This window comes from Aythya ferina (assembly GCF_964211825.1).
Source record: "Aythya ferina genome assembly, chromosome: 5".
NCBI classification, from domain to species: Eukaryota; Metazoa; Chordata; class Aves; order Anseriformes; family Anatidae; genus Aythya; species Aythya ferina.
The window spans coordinates 64,364,418-64,388,060 of NC_140301.1; the positions used below are offsets into that span (position 1 = coordinate 64,364,418).

The 23,643-nt window shown below is 48.8% G+C and overlaps 1 long non-coding RNA gene across 5 annotated transcripts; it reads left to right on the forward strand.

The window, feature by feature from the left end:
* The first annotated feature begins 227 nt into the window (after positions 1-227).
* Positions 228-23,477, forward strand: LOC311437444. 5 transcript variants are annotated; one of them, XR_014693468.1, is made up of 6 exons: positions 228-452; positions 9,133-9,255; positions 15,352-15,437; positions 16,809-16,896; positions 17,242-17,394; positions 23,064-23,477. It is a non-coding gene; the product is annotated as an uncharacterized lncRNA (long non-coding RNA). The 5 variants fall into 5 exon arrangements; XR_014693469.1 differs by lacking the exon at positions 23,064-23,477 and adding an exon at positions 17,479-19,534; XR_014693470.1 differs by lacking the exons at positions 15,352-15,437; positions 23,064-23,477 and adding an exon at positions 17,479-19,534 and having other exon boundaries at positions 230-384.
* Positions 23,478-23,643: the final 166 nt, after the last annotated feature.

Below are 23,643 nucleotides of genomic sequence, written 5' to 3' on the forward strand. Positions count from 1 at the left end.
CCTGAGGCCCCACACTAGCCTTCTGTTTGTCTTGGTGCACAGCGTGTGGGGCTGGCGGCAGCAACAGTAACCCCAAGCCCCCAGCATGGGGCAGCTCAGTGTGTGTGGTGCTCCTGGCTTCCAATCATCCTGGGCTGCCCCACCTGGGCCCCACCATCAGCCCCACCTGGGGTCCCACCCCCTCGCCCATGGGCTCCATTTAAGCTGCAGCCTGGTCCCCACACCTGTTTGGAGACCTGCTGTAGGGTGCCTGCACTCTGATGGAGCTCAGAGCTGCATGGCCTTGTCTTTTTGCTGCTCTGGGCTCCAGACCTGGTTCCTCTCCTTGCTTTGGCTGCTGATGCCCTAGGGCTACCAGCCCTCATGGTGCTGCTGGGTGTACAGGTTGGTGAGAACCCTGCTTGTGCTGTGGTCACTACAAGCCCCTGGTTCCTGACCCTGTTCTGCCTAAGGTGTGTTTTGCTAAAGGAGCTCTTGTTTTTTGGTTTGTTGTTAGTCCAACTGATAGCCTGAATGCTCTTGTACGTGGTAATGAAAGATGGTGAAGAAAAAAGCATTTGGTCTTTTTGGGAAATTTCTGTCAGCTCTCATGAACTCTTTGCTGCAAAAGCATACTTGTATTTTGGCATCTTTCTGCATAGCCCAATTAAACTTTTATGATAAAAGCCATCTTTCTGCAGTGCCACAAATAACTTGATGGCAGCTGTGATCCCTTGGGTGATATAAGTCTCCTTCTGGTCCTTGTGCCCCGTTGGCTTCACTGCTGATGCTCCCAGGAGCATTGCTGATGGGGAGAAAAACACTTTGGTGAGAGACAAAGCAAGGAGCCTGGGGTTGGGCTTTGGGGGTACAGTGCTGGTTTGCATAAGCACAACACCCAGCTGGCTTTCTGTGCTGGTACAATTCTTACTGCTCCAATCCAATGGAGCTCTTGAAACCTGTCTTCTAGGTGTAAGAGACCTCCAGGGCTTGACACAACCAAACACCTCTACTTGGAGGATACAGTGCTCCTTGCCATGGTGCTCAGCCTGCTCCTGATGGTGAAGGTTTTGCCTGGGGCTGCAAATAGCTGTGGCAGCTGCTTTTGTTGCAAGGATTTCATTAGGACCTGTTTTCACAATAGCTTTAAAATAAAGGGACTGCGGGCTGTGCTGGCACTGGTGTCCCCAGGTGTTGTTGCAGAGCAGCCGCTGAGCTGCCCAGGCACTGCCATGCTGCTCCTGGCGTGCTTCCTGCAGCTGGGACAGGCAAATGTGTTTTTCTTGCTCTTGTTTTTCATCTGCTGCTTTTTAGGTCCAGAAGTAGGACAGAACACAGCTTTTCCTGACTCTGCCAGTGGGTGTTTCCAGCAGGCTGACAGCTGGGATAATTTTCCTATTACCTGTGCCTTGATGCAAATTGGAGCTGCAAGCCCAGAAGGGGCGAGGCTCCCTGGTGAGGGAGCAGCCTTTAAAGAAGACTTCTGATAGCAGGGCTGGGCTGGTGACTAGCTCATCCGCACTCTCACTCGTCTCTGGGCCCTGGGGCAGGGGAAAACTGCGACATGAGCACTGCCAGCACGCAGCACCGAGAGCTGCGGGGGTTCTTCTGAACTTCAAGACTCAGAAAATGCCTGGGAAAAAATATGCCTGTGTGCATGGAGGTGAAAAGCTTTTCCCTCCTGAGCATCCATCATCACTGGTGTTTTAATTGGCACTTTCTTTATGTAATGCACTTGGCACGGCACTGTCTTGCTTCCCCGTGGAGCTGGTGCTCACACAAGGATGTGGCCAGGTGGCCAATGCTGTTCTCCTGGAAAGTGTGAGTGTGGAGCTGGGATAAATCTGTGCCCAGTGTCGGTGGTCCTGTGGGGTCAGGTGCCACTGCACAGAAATGGAGATGGGCAAAAGGGCATTGCAAAGTGCTGCAAATCCCCAAATGTTCAGCTTTGGCAGTCCATCATCCAGCATTCAGGGAAATGAGCTGGCTTCTGGGACTATAGATAGAACTCTTTCAGAACTATTAATAATTAACTATGCTATATTATTTACAGCATTTTTTACTCACCACACTTTAAAAATACTTGGCTGGAAATAAAAGTACTCCTGGTGTGACTAAAGGAGTACCGGAGCTGGTGTGGGTGCGTTTGCTGCAGCCCACTGAGTTTCCTAGTGGCACTTGACCTCTTTGAGCTGTGAAGTCAGTTGGGAAAGTAGCTGTCAGGTTTCAGAGCTGTGCAGTGAACTCTGGCACTCGGACTGCTCTTCAGAGGGCTTCTGCTGACTCACGTGTGATGAGGCCAGTGCACTGGCTGGGCGATGGCACTGGAGCGAGAAGTGCTTTAAAACTGCGGGTGAGCTTGGTGGTGTAGCTGGCATCTCAGTGCTTCCTGACTGCTGCTTCTACTGCTGGCTCTTCCCAGGAGACCGAATACTCAAATGAGTGTTTAATTATGGATGTTCCTACAAGGCCACGATGCAGAACTCTCCAGCCTCCAGGTGGAGGCCAGAGGCTCCAGCTTTTCAGCAGCCCCTCTGGGAGATGTGAGCAGCCAGCAGCTCGCAGCCAGGGCTGGTGGGAGGAGGCTGCCACTGCTGTTTCCAAGGGCTCTGAATATACATCACAGAGCCCACCAAACATGTTCGGGATTTATATGGGTTCAGCAGCTCTTTCCAGAGTTCAGGGAGCAGAAATGATGTGTTCAAAGCCTTTTAAAGTGGCTTTCAGGTGGGGATTATGGCTGCTTTTTTCTGCCCTGCCAAGGGAATGCTGGATGCGGCTGCTGGTCAGGATGCTGAGCTGTTTAAGGTAAAAGCCATTTCCAGCCCTGTGCTGTGACTACAGAGGTTGTTGTGGAGGAAGAGTTTGTCAGGCAGGAGAGGCTTTGGCTGCCTGAACTGGAGAGCTTGTCTAGCATCAGCTGCAGGAGCGTGGATCTGCCCCTCCCCAGCACAGACCCCTTCCTCTCCTGCTGGAGGGGGGGGTGGGGGGGGGTGGGGACCAGAAATCATGCAAAACCCCTCAGTGTGTGGGGAGCATGGTGTCTGCCTCCTGGAGTGCGCTCACCACCGAGCTGCTGCAGGAAGCTTTTGTCATATAGGCTGATGAAAGTAATTGCTGATATAGCTCACATAGTGTCACTGCTCGGCTTGCAGTGTGTAACTTACCTGGCTCCCCGTGTCTCCTGCCCATGACGGTTCTCCTCTCCTTGCTGTGAGCGGTGTGCCCTCTGCTTTGCATGCTGCGGCTCAGCTCTGCTGTGTCTCGTGCCTGGAGTTTCCTTCTTGCTGCTTTTAACACAAATGAGGAGGGTTGAAAGGGAAAAGTAGGCCCTTTGCAATTTGACAGAGCTGCAGGTGGCAGGGGACATCTGCCAGGAGACATCTCTGTGGGGTTCTGGGTTTGATTCTGGGTTTCCTTCTCCCAGCTCCTCCCTGTGCTGCCCTGATTGCTGGTGCAGTTTGGATAGAGATAACTGGCTTTAGGTTCCTTATCTCAGTGAGTAAAGAACAAGTACCTGATAATGGAAAGGAGAGACACTTTGGTCACAACGGGCTGCTTCTGCGCCCTGGGTTGTACAAAAAGCCACCCACGGAGGACCTGAGGGCCACTAGAGCATCTTTACTTTCCAGGTTGGGGGACTTGTATCTGGAAATACTTTCTTCAGCCTCATTTTTAGGCATACAAAATTCATGTCCTTTCAGCTTGCTACGTAATGTAATTCCAGCTGTCTTCAAAGAGACTTTAGCTGTAATGGAAATGAGGAAATAAATTGCCAATTTTATGCATTTTGTTTTTTATTACTGCCAAAGACTAGATGGAATAACTTGTATCATGACATTACCCATATGCTGTGTGGTCACTGCTGACCTCAAGTCTATGTAGATAATAGCTGTTATAAAATTCCAAAAGTACTTTATAGCCTTAATATTATATTCTTCTAACAGGAATATTTCAAACTTCACAGTAATAAGTGTTTGGTTTTAAGTATTACTTTCTTTAATAGCAAATGTTTTATAACAAAGGTCCTGGATGAAGCTACACTGTTGAGGAAGTGCTGGTACATGAATTTCCACAGAAGACCTTTAGGGTATTCTTTCTCTTTTAAAAAAGTCGTTCCAGGGAGCTGAAATCTTATTTTAGACAGCAAGTAGAGGAGTGACCCTGCAGCAGATGGCACAAGAACACGCTGCCTGCTGCTGAAGATTTACAGTGCATCCAAAGCACAGCACCAGAAAATGTTTGTAGCTGCCTCTGATTTAAGCTTGATGTGCTGTCTCTGAACTTTTCTAGACTTCAATGCTTTTTGTTCACAGCATTTGAAACAAATAGCTGTAATAATCTCTCATGAAGGAGACAGTAGAACAGCCACAGGGCATTTAGGTGGGCTGGAGAAATGGTCATTAACATTAAAGGTCCTTGGTGTTAAACGAGGCCTTCAATCTATATTTCTTGAACCCAGGTGTGACCTGACAGATTTACCATCGGGTTTCTGCTTTGTGGGGGCAGAAGGAAGGAGGCTGGGTCTTTCCTTTTCCCCTCCTTCCTCCTCCCCCCAGAATGCTACCGAATGCAGTGCAGGACAGAAGCACTGGTCAGCATGCTGAATGAGGGGATTTCAGTAAGGTCAGTGGTCTCCAGCCCTGGTCTGCAAGTGCCCAGCCCTGCTTGTGCTTGGTCGGTGCCAAGCACCACACGCTGCCCTCTGGTGCTTCCCCCAGTGTCTGGAGTAGGGAAGGAATGGCTGAGGTGAAGAACAGTCCTGATGTGAGATGGTTTGATTGCTGGATGCACTTATAAGAGTGGTCTAGCAAAGCAGACCCACAACCGAGAAGATTGTTATATTTTTAGCTATTACAAAGTTCTGAAGGCAGCGAGGGGCCGAGCACTCTGCCTGCAGTCCAGGAGCACGTTCACCCTCCCTGCGCAATGATATCACATTTCCTCATATTAGCTTATGTTTGATGTGCTCTTCACTAAAATGCTCGTGGTGTTTTAGTGAGAAATGTGTTCAGACAAGCTGCAGTGCAGAGGTGCAGTGGCACCGTGTGTGCACGTGAGCGAGCTTCACCTGGGCCAAGGGAGCACTGGGGCTGGCGGCCGGGCACGTGCCCGGCTGTGTTGTGCAGCTGGCACCTGAGACCTGCCAGCTGCACCGATTTCTTTCAGGTATTCTGAAAGTTTTACCCAGAGTTCTTTTTCTATTAATAAAAAGGGAGGGGAATACGTGGCAGGAGGTTAAATGTTTCAAATCACAGCCAAAGTGGTATGAAAAATTCCCTGTGTTGCTGAAAGGTAACACCATTTCTTCAGAGAGTCACTGCAGTCACTAACCTATTTGAGCTCAGATATTTGCAATCATATTTTTTTAATTAAAAAAAACTAAGCTGAGAGGCTTACATGACCTAGGAAAAAAAAAGCACTAGAGTTAGAGTATTGAGTCATTATTAAAAAAATGAAGTATCGGTTAGAACTGAGAAGTCTGGTGGGGAAGAAGAAAGGGCAATGATGTGTAACGTATTTTTTGAAGAAAAATTAATATTAAAAGTATCCTTGTTATCGTCACTCCAGCCTAATTGTTTTCAAGTGCGTGTGTTTTTGATTTAGCTGTTTACATCTCTCTTTTTTTGGGCAGATTTAGCCATGTGCCATAAAAACACACCGGGTACTGCCCTCCTGCCCCCAGCAGCACCACTCAAACCAGCAGCCAGCTCCAGTGCTGGGGCACAGGGTGCATCGCTCCCTGCTCTGCCTGCACCAGTGGGGTGAGGTCCCTGCTGCTACCTTCGCTGTGCTGCCTCATGGGGGCTTTTAAAACAACCCTGCTAAGGACATGGCTATGCTCCAAATGCACAGCCTCTCTGGTCTCCTGGTGATTGCTCTGTAGAGCTCCTCTCCTGGTGAGCACCCACAGCTGGCCCCCTCCTGCAGACCTGCACCAGTGAGCATCTCCTGCTCCTGCCCAGCTGCTTGCTGGTGCTCCTCAAGGAGTTGTGGGGAGGGTTCCTGTTAAAGCATGGGCTAGTTGACTGACCCCAAATGTCAGAAGCAGAAGAAAAACCACCTTTGGATCAGTGGTGGACTCGGAACATTAGAGCATGGAATTTTTGAGGAGTATGACAAGAATTTGATTAAGAGCACTTGACGCAACATATCTGGTGTGAAGCCGTTCCGCAGTGCTCATCTGCTCTGGAGAGTGGCACCGTGGGTCAGTGGTGCTGCAGGAGGGTTTTGTGCTCCTGGTGACAGGTCACAGGGACAAGGAATAAGCTGCTGGGAGTACACTGGGGACTGTTTGATAAATTGTCAGCTGGTGGTGGCCAAGGCTGTCCTGCCCGGCTGGCCACAAAGATGTGCTGAGAACCTGCCTGCTGCTGCTCTGGGAGTGTCCTGTGGTCAACGAATGCACAGCTGCAACCTGGACTTTTTTTCTTCCTGTTGCTCCCCCTTTTAAGGAGGAAGACTACATTTTTCATTTTGCAATGTAGATATTTTATTGACTCAGGAGCCAGTGCTGGGAATAGCCAACGTCTGTGTGTGTACATCATACACCTTGGTGTATTCCCACATGAGATTCCCACAGGAGGAGTTCTGTGATGTAGAAAAATGGAGTATAAAATAGACCAGGAGCTCAGCAGAGTTGAGCCTGAACAAGCTGCTCTATGGGTAGGTGGCCGAAACATTCAGTTCAGTCCAGCTTATCACGTTAGCCCTTGCTGTTTGGGTTAGTACACTGTGATGTCCCCATGTATGTGTTTCTTAAGATGTGTACATACATATACCATGAGTTTCAAGATAAATTAGCATCAACTGAAAAACTGCGGCTTCAGGCAAACAGAGCTAGGGAAATGTTTAGAATAACCAAACAGTGCAAATAGCATGAATATGATGAGAATTAACAAACTTTCTGCATATCAAAGCAAACATATTATCTTACTAATAAGGCTTAAACACCAAATCCTGTCTGCATGTACTTGCACGTGTCCACGAAGGTTCACGGGGTGTTTATTAGGAGACATTTCTTCATAAAGAGCGGTCAGGCGTTGGGGCGGGTTGCCCAGGGAGGTGGGGGAGTCCCCATCCCTGGGGGTGTTCAAGGAAAGGTTGGACTTGGTGCCCACTGGGGGCATGTCCCCACACTGGGGACAGGGTCAGTGGGTGATGGTGGTGGTGGCATAGCTCTGTGTGGGGCCTGGGCACTGGGCTGGTGTGTACCTGGGGCAGGGGATGCCAGGGATGGACACAGGGCAGCTCCACACAGGGGACCTGGGGCAAGGAACATCCCAGCAGGGCTGGGCACAAGCAGCAGGCACCAGCCTGGCAGTGCCAGCCTGCTCGGCCGGGGGCAGCTCGCTGCAGGCCAGGCTGGCACTGGGATCGGCAGCAGCGCCTCGCTGCAGTGCTTATGGTCCCCACCGGTACATGTCATACCTGGCGTCCCTCCTGACGCTCCCCGTGCCCCTCTCCTGCCTCTCTGAGCACAGAACAGTTTGTCCCCAGGGCTGCCTCTTGCTCTCACTCTGTCTGCATGCTTTTAGGGCACTTTCTCCAGCAAGCTCTTCTCCAGCTGCTTCCTGAACCATCCACGGGTTCTCCTCATCCAGTTGAAATGAGGGCACTGAGGAGCTAAATGCTACTTGTCTCTACCCTGTAGAGAGTAAAATTGCCTTTTTCATGTTTGTTGCTTCTCTCTTCTTGTTGTCTTTGAGAGCCCTTGGTAAGGCACGATGTCTTAACCTTGGGAAAGAAATGGGCTCAGGAAATGAAAGGTCTTCACAGCAGAGGCCAGGGTCCCCGTGTGCAAGGACAGACAGGTACCTGTGGCTTCAGGCTTTGACAGCAGAGCCTCAGGGTGATTAATTCTGTGGGAAAGGTTAACAAAACCTTTTACAAAATATTTATAGAGAAGAACAGGGTTTTAAAATCATGTTCTCTTTCTCTACAGATAAAAAAGGTTTCAGAGAAGAATACAGGATGAAAAGCAATGGCTTTAAAATAAGACAGTAGGTTTAAGGAATAAGGATAAGGAAGCAATTCCCTCTGTGGGCGGTGAGGCCCTGCCCAGGCTGCCCCAGGAGCTGTGGCTGCCCCATCCCTGGCAGTGCCCAAGGCCAGGCTGGATGGGGCTGGGGGCAGCTGGGGAGCAGGGGGCCCTGCCCATGGCAGGGGCTGGAGCCAGGTGGGCTCTGAGGTCCCTTCCAACCCAAATCATCTGTATCTTTATTTTTCCAACAACAGCCAGTTATTTGGCCTCTGCCCAGAGCAGGGCAATTGCCGTAACTAACCACATGGAGCACTCAGAATCAGAAGACGTGTTCCAGGTTTGTGCTACAAACAGTGAGGCACTGTTATTTGCGTCACGGATTCAGGGCAATGAATTTGCATTTTCCTGTTCTTTGTAAATACAAAAAAAAAAAAAAAAAAAAGAGAGAAAAAAGAAAAGGATAGGGGAAGAGAAACCAAGCAGGGTGTGGAAGCAGGCTGAGGCACACGTTACCGTGGGAAAGACAGCGTCACTGGAGCCTCTCCTCCCAGCTGGAGGAAGAGCCAACTGATGCCACATCAGGTTCTGAGGTTTCAGGCTCTAACAGGACATGCAACTGTGATGCTCAAAGTAATCTTCTCCAGCTGTCCTTCAGCTGGTGTCACTACCTGCTAACTACCATGAGAGCTTGCAGGGAGCAGGGCAGCCTACTGCTTTTTCCCTCTCCCAATTAAATTAACATCTTTGACATCTCAGCTTTTGGCAGGGGTTTTTGGTCTCATGATTTTTGTTTACTGCATGCCATTGCAGCACAGCTCAGCCGCTGCTTTTCCGATCAAACTTCCAGCTTACTGTTAAATTTGACTTTATTTTTTAGGGGGTGTCTGTGGGTGAGCTCCCAGCTGGTGGCTCTGTGGACGGGTGGGGGCTCAGGCCCCGCATTTCTATGGGGCAGGAACTGTGAGACCCAGTGGGGTTGCTGCGGGGGCTTTGGAAGCTCGGGGAGCTGCTGGGAGGCTCTGGGCTCCTTCTGAGAGCCTGCACAGGGGAGAACCTGGCTTACCCTGCTCTGCCCAAAGTCCTCCTGCAAAGCCCATGTCTAGTCACAGCCCTGCTGTCTCAGTAGTCCCTGGAGACACTTCTTAATTTCTGTTTGATTTTGGCTTTAGGCTGGAGCCCTGCCACAGCTGCTGAAATTACATATTTGGAAAGTGCAGCAGGAAAAATTGACTTTGAACATTTGAGAGGGAAGCAGATGCATCTCCTTCATTAAGGAAAGAGATGATTCAAAGGTGGGTAATACATTTAAATAACAATTGAAAGGAAGCACCGCCAAAACAGTGGGAGACCTTTGGGTAAAATTATATGTGGAAAAATGCTTCCTGCCCGAAAGTGCAGATCTGAGTGAGTGGTCAGGGCTGGGTGCTGCAGGCAGCCCAAGGGCACCAGGCAGCTTAACCCCCAGAAATAACTTCTGCATATAGATTTTTCAGTTCTATATTGTTCCATTGAAGTTAATGATAATTGAGAATTTCTTTTTTCTGCTTAATGTACATTGGCCTCTCCACTCATTAAGCCCAAAATCACACCACATCATTTAAAATTGTATCCAGAAATGATTTCCTCTCTCTGCTAAAGCCTCTGCTGAATGTCCACTATGTAGATCTGAAATTCAATTACCTCTCCCTGGCAGCTGGGGAGATGAGGGCTGGAGAGAGAGGAAGCATTTTGTTCAAATTTATTGTGGAACTAAATCAATCTCCATATGAAAGGACTTATATCTTAGTTGATGTAGGCTGTTTTCAGCCCAGTATCAATAAATGGTATGTCAATAAACAGAAAGCACCGAGCTGCTTTTTGGCCAAGCTCTGCCTTCTCTGAGCCCTCCATTTCTGGTTTTCAGCTCCATTGTTGCATAGGTTCATTTTTTTCTTTCTTGGCCTGAAATATCTCGCCCGCCAGTGCTGACTGAGCAGTTCTGTTTCTGGTACCTGTGTCTGCTTTAAGGGAGGGACTCAGGAATTTGAGGCGGTGCTTGTGGACGATGGAGCAAGCACAGGGAAGGTGAGAAGTGGCTGCGCATGGTCACTGCTGCTGGGGACGTGTGTGCTGCTCCCAGTGCTGGCACTGAAGCTCAAGCCTTTGCCACAGGGACCCCCAGGGGTACACGACTCAGGGGTTTGGGAGTGCTCGGCCTGTGAGGGGCCTGCTCCTGCACCCTCCTACACGCACAGATGAACAAAGACACGTTCAGGCAAGCAGTGCTGACATCTGTTTCTCTGTAATAATCCCGTGCTATGTAATAATAAACCCACAGCACTCCAAATCCACCAGGAAGGAAGCCCTTATTAATGCAGACAAGTGCACGGTCGTTGCCTTGTTCCTCTCTGCAGAACTTTAAGTGTTTTGAAGCCTGTCTCGTCGGCTGTCGAGGAGCAGACAGGTTTGCATCCCTCGGCTTTCTGGCAGCGAGGCAGGGCAGCTCCGCTGAGCACAGCCCCCGGCAGAACCTGGTGGGGATGTAAGGCTTTAACCGGGGCCAGCTGCTTGGCTAGCCTGAACTAGCGGGACACTTCAGTGTGTCTCCTACTTTGTGCATGTGAAATAATGCACACACACACACACACAAGTCTGCACAACCTAGTGAATAATTTATCATGGGCAGTTCAAGCGTGGGGCCAGGCCCCCTCCTCCCCACTTCAAACTTCTGCCACCCCTGGGACATGAAGCAGCTCAAACAGGGCTCTACTTTAAGAGGACATTTTTGGATATTATTATTTTGGATATTTTTAAGGTGCTGGTGTCACCAAAGGTGCTGGGGAGCAGCTGGGCTTGGGGTGAGCTCTGGCTGCCTGCCCACATGGAGGCGTTGGTACCTGTGGAAGTTGCTGAAGTTTTAATGTCATTAAATTAATTAGTCATTAAATACTGCCCTGTGAAGGGGAAGAGTGGCCATTCCAGGGTTCTCTATTTTTTTTTTCTCCTTAAGGATTCAGAAACACATTTGTCTGTAAAACTGCTCTGAATCATGAAATCTGAATCCTCCATCAGACCAGAAGTCTGGGGCTCCTTTAACAAAACAAACCCCACAGACACACGACAAAGCACCTGGGGAGGGTTTTGTTCTTTCTGAGAGTTTTGATTAGGAGTGCTGGAGGAGAGGCCCCTCACACCTGGCAGGACCCCATGGAGCGAGCAGCATGCTGTGTGCTCCTCGCTGCTTGTGCCAAGGGATCTGGCAGGAGGGAGGTGGGGAGGGGAGGTGGGGATGTGGTACTGGGGTCCTGCTGCGCCCACCTGGGTGGCAGGGGGCACCCATCCTGCTCCCACTCGAGGCAGATGCAGGGGGAGGTGGCGCTGGAGGCGGCTGTCAGCTGGAGGATGCTTTAAGAGCTGTCCTGGGTGATGGCAGAGCCCTCTGGTAGGATAAAAGCTCTGCGTGGCAGGAGCTGAGAGATCACAAGTGCAGCACAAATTCCACTTCTGCACGCAGGGCTTTCTCAAAATTGGGGCTTAGAGGCAGAAACATGGATCTGCACTTCCCTTTGCAGGGCTCCCTGGGTTTATCCCATTTAACCTTAAATGAGACTGAAGAACTGTGCCTGCTGCTGCCCTGGGGCTTCATCCAGGAGCAGCCCTGGGCTGCTGCTGGCAGGAGGTGGCTCCCTGCAGAGGGACCTGGCTGTGACCTGGTGCTGGTGGCCCTGTGGCACTGCCTGCTCCATCTGAGTTTGCTTCAGGTGGGCAATGCCAAGCTGGTACCCAAGCACCCAGACCTTTTCGCCCAGCTCAAAAAAGGCAGTAAAAAGCACATCATGGGTCGATTACCAGGAATTAATGAACTTTTCCATGGTTTAACCAAGTATCTATGATGCATGTGCTAAAATCTGAGGTTATTATTTTTAGTGTAAGTGGTAACGGTATGGGAAAGGAAGCAATAGTGCCATAAAATTACTTTTAGGGTATTTTTAATTTTTTTCCCTTTTTATGAAAACCTGTGAATGTGCCAAAGGGCAAAGATGGAGCAACCCCAGTGTGTGCATTCAGACAACGAAGAATGGAACAGTCTGGAAATTACTGTCTGCATTACATTTCAGACAATTGCTAAATAAATTAAGGAGTTTAGAGGATAATGTAAATTATTTGGGGGGAAATAAATATCTCTTGCATGCACACTAAGCCTGTGCTAGAAAGCTGCAGCAGCACTAAGTGGATTTGTAGTGACTTTCTTCTAATGAAGTGAATTAGAGAAAAGCTGTTGAAGTCACTGGTGTTATTTTGATAAATCTGGTGTCCCTGAGAGCTTCGGGCAGGGTGATATATTGTGTGTCTGTCAGATGGCTGGCCTGGCTCACCCCAAATCGCGGGCTGCTGAAGGTCCCACTGGCCAAGGCTGGTGCTGGTGGGCTGGGAAGGTGCATCGGAGCTCCTCCAGAAAGTGCAGCTTTCCTGTCTGGAGGAAACCTTGGTTTTGTGATGTTACCTTTTTTAATGCATTTATACATTAAATTGCATGCCCTGTCCTCTGAGGCAGTTGTGTGGTCAGTGTCAGCTGCTGTCCTCCAGCGTTCCCGTACGTGCACTAGGTGTGACGTTTCCTTTGCAACTCTTTTTCCAGAGAATTCTTCATCCTTGAGGATGAAAAAAATGCTTAAAAAGAGAGGCCAAAGAAACAGCTAAAGGAAGTGGCTTAAAGCAGTGTTTCTGTTAGTATAACAGGGTCTGGAAAAAGCTCTTCAGCCAGATGCTAAATCTCCAGTTGAACTTGATGGGGGTGAGGCCGCACAGGACTGGGTTCAGGCACTGGCTCTGATACAGGCCCTTGGGTTACTTCATGGGAGAGAGAATTTCTCACATCCCACAGGTCATGCCAGTAAGCATAATTATCCTTTTCCTTTCCTTTTTTTTTTTTTTTTTTTTTTTTTTCCTCACATGGAGTTGAAATCCTTCATTTTTCTTACCAAGTTGTTAATTACGGAGACTTCTGTCTCATTTTGGCCAGGTTACAAAACCCGTCATGGGGTTGCTCTCCCGTGGGCATCCCGAATAGCCATCTCTGCTGGGAGCGTCTTTCACGTGTTCAGGAGGATACCCGTGGTCTGTTCGCTGTGGGAAATGCTTGCTGAAATCTAACAGACCTACCTAGCTGTATGTGGTGTCATTCTGTCCTGCTAATAGCAAAATGCAGGCAAGTTAAAAATGTGAAAAGGGCCTGCACGTATGGCTGTGCTAGTACAAACAGACAAGCAGCTTGTAACATCTGACGTGGATGCTGTTTTATTTTATTGTAGAGAAACGAAACTTTCTAAATAGAAAAGGGGATGAATCATTCTTGATGGATTCATCGTAGTCATTTATGTTCCAAATGCTTACCTTCCCCACCACGGCTGCCTCAGGATGCATGAGGAATGTAAAGATTTTAAATGCCAGTTTGTTGTCGGCTACGTGTTTTATGTTAAAAATAGCCCTAGATGTCTTTACTATTCTGTGCAGGTGAATGGAAAATTGCAAATTCTGTGGCTGATTATGCAGATTGCTCTGACCCGATGAGAGTTGATTGTCTCACTGCAGCAGCAGAACGGAGCAGGAAGGTTTGGAGTATTGCAATGCACGAGGAAGGATCCTGGGCGCACGTTACTGAGCGCGCATGAGAGGAGTAGGTCTGGCAGTTGCATCTCTGATTTCTGTTTCTCCTCTTAAATCGGTGATTTTTTTGACTAAGCTTGGTGAATTTACATTCCTTATTTTGCCTGTCGTGGTGACAGTGCACCTTGGGCCTGTGATTTCTGTGGGCCCCATGCACAGAGCCGAGGGCTGCGGGTACCCACGAGGACTCTGCTCACTCCCTGTGGTGCTTCTCCGGTGGCTGCTGCATGACAGCATTCCCTCCCTGTTGGGGTAGGGCAATAGCAAACCTTCCAAACAGAGGTTGGTCGCTATTCCAGCATGCCTGGAAGTGATGTGACATCTCTGTGGCCTGAGAGTTGAGTGACAAGGGCAGATCTGTGTGTGGGCTTGTGTTGCCCGCAGGGACTGACCTGGGCACATCTGCAGATGGCAAAGCAGGGCCTACATGGCCTGCCTTGGCAGGGCCTGGGGAAGCTCTGAGGTGGGATAAAGGGTACAGAGGAGCACCAGCAGGTGTTGGAAGCACCACCTGGGGTTGCTGCAGAGGAAGGCACACCCCAGGCAGCTCAACATCGATGTCCATGGTGGGCGGTGAAAGAAGGGAAAAGCAACTGACAAATCAAATGGGACGGAAAATCTGATTAACGTGTATCTTTTCATGAAATAACTTATTCCTGGTTTCAGAAGCACGGCAGATTACAGACAGCTGCTGCAGTAAATTGTCTCAAATGACTAAATGCGGAACCACTGGGAGGGCTGGTGCAAGGTGCGCCGGGGCCGTGGGACGGGGCCGGTGCCTCCCAGGGGCACGGGGGTGTGTGGGGAGCTGCGGCACAAATGGCAAAGGCTGGAGAGGATCTGCGATGCCATAAGCCTGTGTGACCTGCCCAATATTTGTGACCTGTGTGGCGGTGTGCTGGGCTTGGAGAGCAGCCAGCAGCCGAGCAGCGAGCACTGCCGCACAGGCACCCAGCACAGTGCGTTGCTGCGGGATGGCACTTCTCCCTCTTACAGCCGCGCACTCGGGTGGGCTCTCTCTGGACAGTCGTGCTCCACCAGGTGTTCACTGCCATTTATTACTGTCTTTTTGATATGTGTCCTGCAATTCAGATGTGTATATAATGGGGATGATATACAGTTGTACTTCAGACTGAATGCGAGCCATCTGTCAAAAACAAAAGCTAAATTCTGTGTAATAAAAGCCACAAAATGATTGATATTTCACATTAAAGGGAGAGCTGAAAAAAGCAATTTTGTTTATGGGCAAACCTGTGTCTGGCACATTTTTCATGTCATATAAAGATGGAAATCTCACCTTATGGCTATAGATTGCAGCTATATTTCAGTCCTTATAATTGTGGACAGATATGCATGTGCTTCCACGTAGAGAGAGAATTCTCCGTGTATCATTGGTAACGAGTCCATCTGAACACACCTTTTGCTGCTTCCCGAAGGTGCAGTATTTCCCATTTGCTGCCCTGAGACGAATGTGCTTCTCCAGATAGACCAGAAATTTGATTGGCATGTGGAACTTCTTGCTACTGTCAGCTTGCTTCTAATCAGTTCTGGGCATCTGCAGATCCAGGGGATGGAGGCTAAGGAGCAGCTGGGCTGGGGAAGGGACGGGGCAGCAGGTTGTACATCCCCACCTTATGTCAGAGCGTGTGTGTGGAGTGCTGTAGAGACAGCTCTGAGTTGTGCAAAAGCTTTAATTATTGACTACAGTGTCTTGTAAACATTTTTTACATGAAACCACAAAGCCACCATGGAGCTGTCTGAGGGGCATCACCTCTGGAGATGTACCCACGTGTCCAGGGAGCCTCGGGCTGACTTCTGCATTGAAGAGGTAGCAGTCCTGGCAGGTCCCTGCTGCTTGTTGCAGCACCCTCTGCATGTTTCTGCACCTCCTTGTGAAGGATGGCCCTGCTCTGACCCCACAGCACTTGCTTGGGTGGCTCTGGCCTGGTGTTAGGCTGGAGTGAGGTTTCCTTACCTGCAGCACAGGGCCAACGCATTCATCAGATGGGAGGGGAGGGGGATGCACTCCTCCTGCCCCTCTGAGAGGGGCATCTGCTCTCCTGGCAGCCTGGCTGGGGTCAGGACATGCTGGAGTCAGCCCTGTTTGTGGCAGGGTTGGCCTAGGTGGACCTCAGACCTCCAGAGGTCCCTTCCCACCTGCACTACAATGTACCTTTGGTTTAAGCATGTTGCTTTCTCCTCCCTATCACCATCAGATGAAAATTCTAATGGCTACACTTGCAAAAGACAACAGCAAATACTGTTGTAGGAGTTGCATAAAATAAAAGATTAATAATAAAGATTATTAATAAAGATTAATCTTTATTAATTTATTAATTTATTAATAAAGATTAATATCTTTATTAATAATAATAGTAATTATTATTAATAATAAAATTATTAATAAAGATTTTTTTTCCTAAAAAGAAAAAAAAGAAAATAATAAAGGCCAGAGATCGTAAAAATCGACATAAATTTCTGAAAGCTATATTAGAAATATATTAGAGCTGATTTGTATCCACGAGTAGTAAGGTGAAGATTTTAAGCATGAGGGTTTTTATTTACATGTTTAGCAGTTTGAAGGCTTTTTTGATCTCTTTGTAAGTGTAAACAGTGTGATGGGAAGTTCAGAAACCCAGTTTGTTCTGGAAAAGATTATTCGGTCTTCAGCAGGGAACCAGCCAGGAGACTGATCAGGAATGTGATGGTATGTGAATCTGTATAGTGGTTGCATTGGCATCATTTCTAAAAAGCTTCTGTGCAGACCAAGATGGGCAGAACGTTCCTTTTGATGGCCAGTCCCACTGACTGTGCAGAAGATAAATATTTTTTCCTCCTTGGTGTCAGGGGACTTGCCTTCCATGTTCTGATATTAACCCATCCCTAAATTCTTTTATTTTTTTTGCCCAGTTGTTTCAAATTTACTTCTTGTTAATGCTTTCCAAGAAACCTAAGTCCCCTGTCTTACAGTAACATTATGAAAGGAAACCCCAGCTGTCCTGCACAGCAGCGGTATGCACGCAGCACTGTGCTGTGGCAGTCGAACTCCAGATTTGTACGCGAGCAGCTTAGCAATGGGAAAACATAAGTAGGATTTTGATGTCTTCAGTGATATTAAACAAAAGACTGTTTCCAGGTGACCCTTACCTACTTCATAAGCAAGTCTCACCTTCTCTCACCTCTCTCCCTGTTCCCACAGAAGTGCTGTGTTAGCAAGGCACTGCGGCCCGAGGAGCGCTTTGTGATGAGGTGCAGGGTTTGATCTCTTCAGCTTCACAAGGAGCTTGGTGAGAGAAGGTCCCAGCACAAAATGTTAACCTTACAGTAGGAAACACAAGCCCTGCTGTGCTGTGGGTGGTGCGGGGCATGCACGTACCTGGGTCAGGCTCACTGGTGGGATGCGGCTGGGGCCCCAGCTCCTGCCGTGCACGTGGGGTCACGGTCACTGGGGCTGGGGGGACAGAGCATGGCACGTGGAAATTTCCATGGACCCCTCTACGTCCATCAGGTTTGGAATCCAGCCCCTCTATTTGTTTTCAAGTATAAGTGTTTTTATTTTTTTTCCCATGCTGACACCTCTTCTGGAGCTCACCAAGCTTGAAAATCCATTTATATTTCTTTTGAAATTGAAGTTTAAAGAGGGAAATCCTGACCTTGTTCCAGCACAACCCGTTACTTAACTGGACATGCTTTGGCAGCCAGGGTGCTGCACTTAGTGACCAGGCCAGCAGTAGGAAATCTTCCAGATTTCCTCCCAGACCAGGAAGAAATTATACTTCAACTGGGTAAGAATGAGACAAAAATAATGAATGTGCCTGCAATTTATATTTAATTGAAATCCAACTGAAATTATTTTCCCATTTGTCTAGATGTGCTCTGGTCATTTTTCCAGCCATTGGGTGTTTTCTCAGTGGTTGACTCTAACACAGAACATGTTGAAGCTCAGCAGTGCTGCTCTGGCTGAATGGTTCTGCCACCAAAGACTGAAGATGTCTTTGGACTTTGTGACACTAAGCAAAAACAAAGGACATGTTTTGGGGTTTGAAGTTTTGATATGTGAAGTTTTTCACTCAGACCATATGCTTTGAGGTTTAGTTCTTTGGATATCTGTACAAAAAGCTGCATCATTTCTGGAAATCAGTTTTCAAAGTGGTTGCCTTAGTTTTGATTGAAAAAAAGCAACCCAACAAAAATCCCCAAAGCTGTGACTGCAAGATTTGTGCTAACAGTTTTATCTTCAAGAACTCTGTGGCAGATCCTACTGGGACCAGCTGATGTCTGTGGGGTGCTACACAGGGCCGTTTTAATATCAAGAAGCCAGTGAAAGCGCCTGCACTCTTCTGAGATTTTGTTTAATCTCGAGGATGTTTCACACCATGTCTGTGTGCTCTCCCTGCACACTGTGATGCTCTGAGAGGCGAGAGATGGCTGCTGGGGCCCATCCTGCCGGGCACAGCTGTGCTCACAGCCTCATTCAGGCTGCTGGCCACTTGTGTATGCAAGAGGCAATGTGACGTGCACGGTGCATGTGTCCCTCCCAGGCTTCTGCTCCTGGTGTGATGCAGGGACTGATTTGACTCACTTGATCACAGAGCGAGTTCCCAGGGGAGGATAAAACCTGTCAGAGCAGTCAGGAACCTCTGATTTACAAAGCAAATACTTGCAGTTTTAAATCTGAAATCAAGAGATTGATTGACAAGGAGGACAGTTTCCAAATGCTGACCCTGTGAGCTCCTGACGGGGTTGCGGGCTGCCCCAGGGCTGGGTGCTGCGGTGGCGATGGCAGCCGGTGACAGCCCTGCCCCATGCAGGACGTGCCACCGCTGTGCCCAGCCACCAGGCAGCCCCTGTGGCATCCGCTGTACTTCTAGGAAATGATGGCTTTCAGGAAAATGGAGTTTTCTGCTCCCTGGAGGCATTAAGCATGCAAATACAAATCTGCCTCTGGAGTCTTGTAGACAGTGTTTCTGCCTGCTGTTGTTTCCCCTGTTTCTTGCTCTCAGCAGGGGAAATATGTGCACTCAGGCAGAAGCAGGGCCCTGCAAAGGCACCATGCTCCTGTTCAAGCTTGTCACCCAGACACACTTGGAAGCAGTTGCTGCTTGAAGCCTGCAGACAAATTTGTGCATCCAGAGGGGCTATGCTGAAACCTTTTGGGAGCGCCATTGCCCGCTGCTGCTGCTCTCCTTGTGCTGGGCTGGGGACATGAGCCCCTGTCACTGCTGGTGCTACTGGTGTTCCTGTGGCACTGGTGCTGGTGAGGTGGATGCTCCTGCAGGCAGAACCGCTTCCTGACCATTGCACACAAGTGTGCTAAGCAGAATGGGGAGCTGCCCATGCTTCCCTGTTAGAGATATGGCCATGATTTGGTGTGGAAAAGAGAACACCGAACTTCCCTGTATCTTCAGGAAGGATGTGCCTCCTTCCCCTTCAAGTGACGTAACCACCAGCTTATGGGTTTTATTAAAATAATTCCAGTTTTGAGCTGCAGAACAGCAACTTGAATAGTTTTCACTCAACTAAGAATGGAAAACGGACACAATGGGGAGAGATGCTGCCAGCAAGTGTTTAATGTTAATGCTTTATTTCAGTAATAACTTCTCATTGTTAGTGAAATAGTATGAAATAAGTCAAGATGAGATGATTTTTTCGTAGCTTGAAAATGGATGACCACGGGCAATGTATTGCACAGAGCTGTGCAGTGCAGCGCGATGCTAAATGCTGCCCTGCCAAAGTTGTGTGCAATTAAGTACTTATCAAACACTACCACAGAAGACAAATGAACTCTGTGTGCTGCTAATAACTGCTCGAGGGGAGTGAGAGAGCTCAGCTCTGGGAGCTGATGGGGCCGGAGGGGCGATGTTGGCAGCAGGCAGTGCCCCCACATGCAGCCCCCTCCTGCTGTGCTGCACAGCCGCTAGCTCATACGTGCACGGAGCGCCGAGGGCACCTGCTAAACTGATTGCCAGCCTTCTGCATGTACCTTTATTCAGACAGAGTGAGGAACAGTCTGGGAACAGGAGGCAGTCGTGCTCTCTGCACGTCCTCTCCATCCACAAGCTTTTGCTGCCCAGCCTCCCAGAAACGTGAGTTCAACCCCTGGCTGCGAGGGCCTGGGGCTGTGGCGAGGAAGTGGGCGCAGACATTTCGGCGAGGGAGAGGTGCCGTTCTGCCCGTGGGCTGCAGCGTGTTTTCCTGGCTCGTGCCAGACGCAGCTGAGGCGGGACCATATTGTCTGTCGCGCCTGTGGCAGCTTTCTGTCGCACGTGGGAAGGTCTGCCAACCACTTCTATTTTCGTTGCCCAGGCAAACCAGGCTGCATTCACAGGACAGTTTCCATGACAAAGGAGGCAGCTCTGTAGCACCGCAAATATTTGTTCTACAGCCATGTGCTCCCTGAGGGCCGTGGGCCTTCCCCTCCGACCGGCACCGGGTGCCAGCGGGGCGTGGGGCCGCCATGTTGGAGCCTCGGCCTAGTGGCGTGGCTGCCTGCTTTGTAACAGCAGTGCCGCCTCTAATCAAAACAGAGTCTGGAGCGTAAATATTTTGCTCACAGAAAATTGTTAGACCAGGCTTAGCAAATGCTGCTGGAAATCTATGAGCTTTAAATAACTTCCACATGTGAATACAGGCCCTATTTATTAGTAGGAAAAAGCGATTAATGCTTTTGGTCAACACATCTAATTCAGTCTTACGCATCCCATCTGTCACCAAGTCACTCTGAGATTGTTAAATGCGTGAGCAGTGGCATTTCATACATTTTAAATGCAGTCTGTGGGAAGTGTTTGCAAATTGGAGCTGTGGAGATAGCAGGAGGAGGCGAGGCAGAGCCCCCAGCCCCGCTCACTTGTCTGCGCTGTTCGTGGCTGGGAGCTGCCCGCCGGCTGCTCGGGGCAGGGGCTGCATGCTCCCCTACCAGCTCCCCGAGGAGCTGTATGGCAGCCAGGGGTGGGAGAGATGAGAGTTAGGGGCACTGCAGGGCTTGGAGCATGGGGGGCGACTAGGGGTGCCCCGCTGGGCCCCGGGGTGCTTGGGGGTATGGGACAGCACTATGGGGTGAGCTGGGAGCAAGCACGGGGGACGGCAGCAGTGAGTGAAAACGTTTGGAGGGAAATCTAGAAACTGGCTAGCTAGGAGTGAGGGGGAATTGAAGGTAAATGCTCTTATTTATTCATTATTTTATTTATTTAATTATTTTTATTCTTTGGTGGAATGCAGTTTGTTTAGGGATGTTTTCAAAGACTCATTTGATGCCCTCATTTTTATTTTGATTTTTTTTTCCTAATAGAAACAATCCAGAATACCTCAGATTTGGAAAAATACTCATTATCATAATGTCCTGCAGTGCTTTTCTAATTAGTAGTCAATGTTAGTTCAAGACCGTAACTATCCTGGCAGGACTAAATCACATTTTCACTATAGCTAAACATGTATTTAGCAAGTGAATTTTAAATCTTTGTCTGCAGTGCCTTCTCTGTCATAATCTCTATACATCTAGTTTTGTAATAAATTAGAACTGGGATAGCTGTGGAGTGAAATCCAGCAGCAGCTGTATCTCAGTTCAGATTTGCATGCCCCTTGGGTGTTTTGCTTCACCAGGAGTTCTTTTTCAAAGCCTTTTCTGAATTGAAAATTAAAAAAAAAAAAGAAAAAAAAAAGAAAAAAAAAAGGAGATGAGACAAGAGCACATCTCCTTTGTGCAGTGTGTGCTTTCATACCCTAATCGTTCCATAGATAAAACATTAGGCTGGCTCCCTGATGCCACAGCCTAAGATCAGTCCAAAATATTCAAAAATACCATATGTCTGAAACAGGAATTGTTTCCTTTAACTTAAAATGCAGAAACTCTGGCAAAGTAAGAGCAGGTCAGGCAGCCAAAACCTCATGGGATGATGAGGGGTGTCTTGTGGCAGGAAGACAGCTCTGGGTAGAAGATGGGGCAGATTCCTACTGCTTCCCTGTGGGTGGTGGGCTCCCAGGGCTGGCTTTCCACAGCTGAATCTTCGAGGTGGGATTTGGCTTTCCTCTCTGAGGAGCAGCCGGCAGAGACGCCTCGGCCGTGGTTCCTCTGCCCCTGGGGGAAGCAACGCCGGGCCCGGAGCTGCTGCAGGGAAGCGTGTGCTGAGCTGGGCACAGGGAGCAGTGCCCAGGTTCCCAGCACAGGATGAGATCCTACAGCCTGGGTTTGCAGCTCCGTGCAACAGCAGTGTGTGTTTGGTGGTGTGATACAGGGGGAGAGTGGCTGGCACAGCGCTTCGCTTTCCGCAGCTGGTGAGGACACGCTCTGCTGGGGCTGGTGCCTGGTGCTCATGGCCGTCACGGAGAATTTCACTGCCTGGTTGGTACAGCTGGCTGGCTGATCACCAGTCTAAAGAAACCCTGAGGTTTCTTTTTTCACTTTTTATAATTTGCTCCCTCTTTTCTGGGCCTAGACGTTATATAAATGGTATCAAAAATAAAAAGGTGACGTTACTAGCCTGAACAGTTGCTTGCTATTAGTATTCAGTATCCCTTCACTTCAGTACAATAACTACTGCTGGGGACGTGAGCAACATCAAAAAAATAGAATTTTGTTGCGCACAGAAATATTCACAAGGCTGAGGTGCTTTTTTTAGTCTGAGAGGTTTCTTGCCTAGTCTTTGGGGCAGGAACTTAGAGAGGTTCATGTCTGCCCTCCCCCATGGACTGGGAGCTCGAAGGCTTTTGACACCGCAGAGGATTCCCTGGGCAGCAGCGTGCCGGTGGCTCCTGTCCCCCCAGCCAGGAAATGTCCCCTGCTGTGGGGTGGGTGGGCACAGGTCTGGCCTGGGAAGGGGCCAGGAGAGCAGGGAGGAGCCCTGGCCTCACTTTCCTGTAGCCTGTGTTAGCGCTACCGACCTCTCATTCTGTTCTGTGTATCAAACATTTGGACACTGTCACGGAGATTTTGTGCAGCTACTTGTAAAGTGGTCCCTGAGATGTATTCAAAAAATTTTCATCATTTTTTTTTTGGAGGGGGGAGTGTAAATAGTTCAGTTATAATCTGGAAATAGCAATAATATGTAGCATTTTGTAGTTATTTACCATAAATATTTTCAGCATAAATTAGTTTAGAAACAGGATTATAGAACACAATCAAAATTAAATGCATGATTGCTACAGAAACTTCCCTGCTAGATGTAATAATCTAGCTCTGGATTCACAATGTGCATGTGCCCAGCAATAGAAAAGAAGGGACTTGTTCTTCCATGAGTGTTTTGGCTTTTCCTTATGATTCCAGTAGAAATAAATTTGAACTGAACTGGTCAGTGGGGAAATGAAGGAGAACCCTAAAATGAAGTAGGAAGAAATAAACTGGTTCAGGTAATGTTAGGCAGAAATATCTCCTCTGAGTCAGAGTGGCTTTGAACCTTTAGAGGTTAGAAAAACATCCACGATGTATCCCATTATCTGCTTCTCTCGCTTTCCTTTCCAGCCCGTCTTTTAAAGAGTTTGCCGTGAAATGACAGCAGCAAGCACAAATATCTGGTAACAAGGCCCATCATAAACATGAAGGCAAGAAAATGTCTCCAAGAATAAGATTTCCAGATTCCTTGCATCTCTCTGAAGTCCGTGAAGGGATTTGATTCTGCCTTCTGGTCTTAGCCAGAAGCTGATAGCTCCTTGGAAGATAAGCCTGCACTTTCATTTCTGTTCAGACGTGCTCTGCTCTGCAGCTGCCTGGAGCCTGGGCAGCCCCTGGGGGAGGCTCGGTGGCTGCAGGGCAGTGGCTCAGGACCCGCTGCACAGCTCCCCATGGCCTGGGCACGAGCTCGTTATGTGCAAACCATGAAGTCAGGCAAGGAGGAGGCATGCCTTCTGTGCAAGTAAAGCCGAGTGTGTAACACTGCTATGGCTAATCTCTGAAGTCTACTCATTTTTAGTTTATATCTAATTGCTACAGAGACAGAGAGCAGTGCCGCAGTTAAACTCCGTGTTTTCCTCCTGCTGCTCTGGGTGCTGAGGTCCCACTGGTGTCACGCGAGGGCCAGTCCTTTGCTGGGAGGAACGCAATG